The sequence below is a fragment of the Galeopterus variegatus genome, unplaced genomic scaffold (genome assembly GCF_000696425.1).
Source record: "Galeopterus variegatus unplaced genomic scaffold, G_variegatus-3.0.2 Scaffold1610, whole genome shotgun sequence".
Classification (NCBI taxonomy): Eukaryota; Metazoa; Chordata; class Mammalia; order Dermoptera; family Cynocephalidae; genus Galeopterus; species Galeopterus variegatus.
In genome coordinates this window covers 162,334-168,753 of record NW_007727721.1, presented here as the reverse complement: position 1 = coordinate 168,753, position 6,420 = coordinate 162,334, and the positions used below count along the sequence as shown (strand labels likewise).

Sequence of the window (6,420 nt, the reverse complement as noted above, 5' to 3'; positions counted from 1 at the left end):
GTTGATGGACTTTTAGATTGATTCCATCTTTTGGCTATTGTGAATAGTGCTATGATGAACATGGAAGTGAAGATGTCTTTTTAATATATGATTTTACATCCTTTGGGTATAATCCCAGTAGTGAGATAACAGATTTATAGGGTAGATATATTTTTAGTTCTCTGAGCAACCACTCTACTATTTTCCATCATAGCATTACCCATTTACACTCTTACAAACAAACAAGGAGAGTTCCTCTTTCTCCTCCTCGCCAGCATTTGTTATTTTTTGTCTTACTGGTAGTAGCCATTCTAACTGGAATGAGGTATCTCATTATGGTTTTAATTTGTATTTCCCTTATGATTAGTGATATTGAGCATTTTTTCATGTTGGTTAGTAGTATGTCTTTTGTGAAATGTCTGTTCAAGTCCTTTGACCATTTTTTTAATTGGGTTATTTCTCTCTCTCTCTCTCTCTCTCTCTCTCTCTCTCTCTCTCTCTCTCTCTCTCTCTCTATCTATCTATCTCTATCTCTATCTCTATCTCTTTATTTATTTATTTTGCTGTTGAGTCATTTAAGTTCCATATATATTCTGGGTTAGTATTAAGGTTAGTCCCTTGTCTGATGTTTAGTTGGCAAATACTTTTCCCCATCCTGTAGGTTGTCTCTTTACGTTGTTGGTAGTGTCCCTTTATGTGCAGAAGCTTCTTAGTTTGATGCAGTACAATTTATGTATTTTTGCTTTAGTTTCCTGTTAATTTGTAGTCTTAATCAAAAAGTGCTGCTATCTTCCATTTTGTGTGTAGTATTTCCACTATGTTTCTTCTAATGTTTTCTTAGCTCAAGTCTTAAATTTGGATCTTTGATCATTTTTCATTGATTTCTGTGTATGGTGAGAAATAGGGGTCAAGTTTCAATCTTCTGCATGTGGATAACCAATTTCCCGGTGCCATTTGTTGAAGAGGGTCTTTTTCCCCATTGAATATTTTTGACAGCTTTGTTGAAAACCAGCACATGGGTTTATTTTAGGGCTGTCTATACTACCCCATTGGTCAATTTGTTGATTTTATGCCAGTACCATGCTACTTAGGTTACCATAGCTTCATAGTATATTTTGAAGTCAGGAAATGTGATGCCTCCAACTTTGTTCTTTTTGTTCAAGATTGCTTTAGTTATACAGGGTCTTTTGTGGTTCAATACAAATTTTAAAAATCATTTTTTCTATTTCTGTGAAAAATATCATTGGTATTTTTACAGGGATATTGCTGAATATGTAGATTGCTTTGGATATTATGGACATTTTGATTTTAATTTTTCCAACCCTTGGACATGGAATATTTTTCCATTTATTTGTGTCCTCTTCAATTTTTTTCACCAATATTTTATAGTTTTATCTGTAGAAGGCTTTCACCTTATTCATTAAATTTACTCTTAGGTATTTCACTTTGGGGAGTGGCTATTGTGAATGGGATTCAATGATTATCAGGAATATTGGCATGTAGTTTTTCTTCCAGTGGAGTCTTTGTCTGGCTTCCATAGCAAGGTAATATTAGCCTCATAAAATGAGCTTGGAAGTACTCTTCTTTTATTTTTTGGAAGAGTTTAAGAAAGATTAGTATTAATTCATCTTTGAAAGTTTGACAGTTTACATGTATTGCCATCTGTTCCTGGTCTTCTCTTTTTTGGGAGGATTTTGAATAATGATTCAATCTCCTGGTTTGTTATTGGTCTGTTCAGGCTTTTTATTTCTTCCTGATTTGGTTTTTTGTGTGTTGTGTGTTTCTAGGAATTTATCCATTTAATCTATATTACCGAATTTTTTGTATTATTGTTCATAATTATATTATTTTTATTTCTGAGGCACCTGCTCTAATGTCTTCACTTTCATTTCTGATTTTAGTTAAGCTTTCTCTCTTTTTGTTTCAGTCTAGCTAAGAATTTGTCCATTTTATTTATTTATTTTTTCAAAAAAACTTTTCTTAGTTTTGTTGATTTTTTCTATTGTTTTTCTATTTACTACTTCATTTATTTCTGCTCTAATCTTTAGTATTTAAATCCTTATGCTAACTTTGGGCCTAGTTTGTTCCTTTTCTGGTTTCTTTAGTTATAAGTTTAGGTTATGTATTTAATATCATTCCTCTTTTTTAATATAGGTGTTTATTGCTGTAAACTTCCCTAGTACCACTCTTACTCCACCCTGTAAGTTTTGGTTAGTTGTGCTTTCATTTTCATTTGTCTCAGGACATTTTTAAAATTTTGGGAAAATGGATTTTATATTACCCTCTGTGGGGTCATTCCCACTTTGTTAGTAACACCATCATCTCTTCAGATGGCCAGTTTGCTGTCTCAGGCTCCTGGGATGGGACCCTATGCCTCTGGGATCTCACAACAGGCAACACCACTAGAATATTTGTAGGCCATACCAAGGATGTGCTGAGTGTGGCCTTCTCCTCTGACAACTGGCAGATTGTTTCTGGATTCCAAGATAAAACCATCAAGTTGTGGAATACTCTGGGTGTATGCAAATACACTGTCCAGGATGAGAGCCACTCAGAGTAGATGTCTTGTGTCCACTTCTCACCCAACAGCAGCAATCCTTTCATCATCTCCTGTGGCTGGGACAAGCTGGTGAAGGAATGGAATCTGGCTAACTGCAAGCTGAAGACCAACCACATTGGCCACATGGGCTATCTGAACACTGTGACTGTCTCTCCAGATGGATCCCTCTGTGCTTCTGGAAGCAAGGATGGCCAGGCCATGCTTTGGGATCTCAATGAAGCCAAGCACCTTTACACACTAGATGGTGGGGACATCATCAACGCCCTATGTTTCAGCCCCAACCACTACTGGCTGTGTGCCGCCATGGGCCCCAGCATCCAAATCTGGGATTTGGAGGGCAAGATCATTGTAGATGAACTGAAGCAAGAAGTTACCAGTACCAGCAGCAAGGCAGAACCACCCCAGTGTACCTTTCTGGCCTGGTCTGCTGATGGCCAGACTCTCTTTGCTGGCTATACAGACAACCTGGTACGAATGTGGCAGGTGACCACTGGCACCCACTAGAAATTTATGGCAGAGCTTAAGAAATAAAAAAAACAAAAAAAAAACAAATTGGCTTTCTAACTTTAAAAAAAAAAAAAAAGTCAGCTCTGTCGTCACAGCGCCCCCTCCCCTGGAGCCAGCGGGCCAGGCCGGGAGCCAGGGCCGAGTCTCCGCCATGCTGGCCCAGTGACTGCTGCTGCTGCTGCTCATGCTGCTGCTGCCTGGCCCCAGGATTTTTGGAAGCACCAGCACAGTGATGCTTCCTGAAACCTTGTTTGTGTCAACCCTGGATGGCAGTTTGCATGCTATCAGAAAAAGGACAGTCTCAATCAAATGGACATTAAAAGAAGATCCAGTCCTGCAGGTCCCAACACATGTGGAAGAATCCCAATGATGGCAGCCTGTATAGGCTTGAGGCAAGAATAATGAAGGCCTGACAAAACTTCCCTTTACTATCCCAGAGTTGGTGCAGGCATCCCCATGCCGAAGTTCAGATGGAATTCTGTATATGGGTAGGAGTTTCAACACCTAAACTTGTAACTTTTTGACAGTGAGTCTCAGAATCTGGCAGTCGAGAGAGAGGAGTGGTGCTACCTTCTTGCTAACCCTTCTGGGAAAGACCTTTCCTGCCAAGGCTGTGCTATGGGTGCTGTTCGTGCCAGGATCAGCTGACCAATTAAGAAAGGGTTCCCCCCACTTAGAGAGAAGAAATGACACCATTAATATGGTTACTTATTTATCAAGCTTTTAGCTGTTGTGTTGACCTACTCCTCCTATTTAAAGATTGCAACATACCCAGCACTAACTGTATGAAATTTGAAGTAAATATGTTAGTCTGAGCCAAAAAGAGGAAGCCAGGCTCTACCTATGAATTACAGGGCTTGCTTAGTATTTCCTGCAATCAGAATATCTGATAGAAACTGCACTTAACAGCTTGCCTAGATAAGCTGCCTTCATATCTATGGGGTCACAGCTTTCAAAGCATCAGATCACCTGCTTTTCTTTTACTGTTGCTGCCAAAATGTCAATAAAAAATGCATTTGTAAAACAAAGTAAAGCTGTACTTATCTTGAAATCATAGCACTAATAAAAGCTTGTATTTAAATAAAAAACAACAAAAAAAAAACTATACTCAAAGTTAAGTTCCATAAAAAATGGCTTTCATGTAATCACTGTATTTAATAATTTAAGTTGACTCTTTCTGCCAAACACAGTAATAAATAGTAAATACTCATTCACGATCAAGAACTAGGAGGACACAGTCTTTACCCCTGTACACCTACATTCTACTGAGAGACAGGAAACAACCATGTAAATTAAAAGACAAACCTAAACAAAACAAACAAACAAACTAGATAAAGCAATGGCAAACTGTTTTGATACAAATACAAGGTTCTGCCAGAGTACTAAGTGGCTTTGACATTAAAGGATTATTCAATTTGATATATCCAAAAGATAAGAAGGAAAGAGGTTAAAATCTACAGCAATATTTCAGAGTAAGGAGGTGAATAGCCAGGGCGAAACATTGGCATGTTCTAGGAACCAACAGAAAATGTTGTGACTGGAGCTGAGTGAGGGAGGGCAAGAAGCCAGAGATGAAGTTGGAGAGAGAAGCTGGAGCTGGGTCACTAGGCCATGTTAAGGAGTTTGGATTTTATTCAATATTTAATGGAAAGCTATTACAAGATTTTAAGAAGGTGACCAACATGATGTAAATTATATTTTTTAAAAATCACTCTACAGCAAAGAATGTATTAGAAAGTCACTGGAGAAAGCAGTTACCAGTCTATGGCAATAGTTCAAGAATTGATTGTGGCTTGTAAAAAAGTGGTATCAGCAGAGATGAAGAGAAGTAGAATGAATCAGAGTATATTGCAAAGTCGGAAAGGACAAGAGTTGCTGTTGAATTGGTTGTGAGGGGTTAGAAGGTGAAGTAAAGCATGACTGTTGTTCCGGACTCTGGTATCTAGGTAGATTTTATTGCTTCTCACTGAGGAAAAACTAGCAAGAATTAGTGAGAGATAAAGATCAAGCACTTTATTCTGGACGTTTTCTTAGTCAACTTGGGCTGCCGTAACACAAAATACCATAGACTGGGTTGCTTAAACACCAAAAAATTGTTTCTCACAGTTCTGGAAGCTGAAAAGTTCAAGATAAAGGTGCCAGCAATGTAGGTTTCATCCTGAAACCTCTTCTCTTGGCTTGTGGAGGACAATTTTCTGGGTGGCCTTGAACCAACCTAGTTCTCTCCCATTTCTCACTTGAAGTTCTCATAAATAACTATAGAACATGCTGGGAAGCAGTGTCATGATAAGCTAGGGAGGGACTAGCCAGAATAGCCCAGGCTCTGTTCCCCCCCCCCCCCCACCCCAAACAGGATGTCTTTCAACACGTTAGCCCAACACATCATGTGACACTCAGGATATGAAATCCAGGGCAAGCTGATTTCCTGCAGTGCAAGTGGGCATACACAGACAAGACTGCATTCACTCTGGGCAGCTTGCCTGAGCCTTAGGTAACCAGCTGAAAATGAATCCCAGGCTTCTGTTTTTGCTTGATGCCTATTTGTATATGATAAACCCACTTCACATAACTTGTTTTGTTCATGGATATTCTGCTTCACTGGACTCAGTCAACTTGGTGATCAGTGCACAGTGAATCTGCTTCACAGCTTGTACATGGTCACCATATTTCCATGTGCTCACATCTTCTTTGTGCATGCAGAGTTAGAGGCAAAAGGAGAGAGATAAAGTGAGCACTAATCCCTTCATGAGGGTACTAACCTCATGTCTTCATATAATTCTAATTATTTTCCAAAAGCCCAACCTCAAAATGCCATCATACTGGGAGTTAAGTCTTCCACATATGTATTTTTGGGACACAGTCAGTCTGTAACAGAGATATTAAATTTGAAAGAGCTTAGAGACTTCTAAGTGGATAAATCAAGTAAACCTTATAGATGAACTTGGAATTCAGAGAATAGGTTTGGAAGGAGGACTGCATTTAGGGGTCGTGTCATATACCTTTATCACGTACAGGGAGATAAGCAAGAGGTCCTGAGAACACTCAGGCACTTTGATAGTTAAAGGTCACATAAGAGGTGACGCAGAGTCAGGAAATAGGCAAAGATGACCTTTTTTTTTTTTTTTTTGAGAAAATGTAGGATCATGTAACATCAGTAAAGCAGGAAGATCATGTTCCAACAATAATTTGTTTGAAATGTTCTAAGAATTCAAATTAAGGTAAGAATGCAAAATGTTTGTTGCATTTAACAATTACCAGGTCATTTTTGACCTTAAGAAGCAATGATGAAATGGTTATAAATGTGTATAAACAGTTTTGGTACAGAAGTCACGTAAATATAAGGGCAGCAGTTCATACCTAATTATACAATAATT

The 6,420-nt window shown here is 38.5% G+C and overlaps 1 pseudogene; it reads left to right on the top strand.

The window, feature by feature from the left end:
* LOC103594716 overlaps positions 1-3,055 on the top strand; it is a 133,567-nt pseudogene extending 130,512 nt beyond the window's left edge.
* The last annotated feature ends 3,365 nt before the right edge of the window (positions 3,056-6,420 follow it).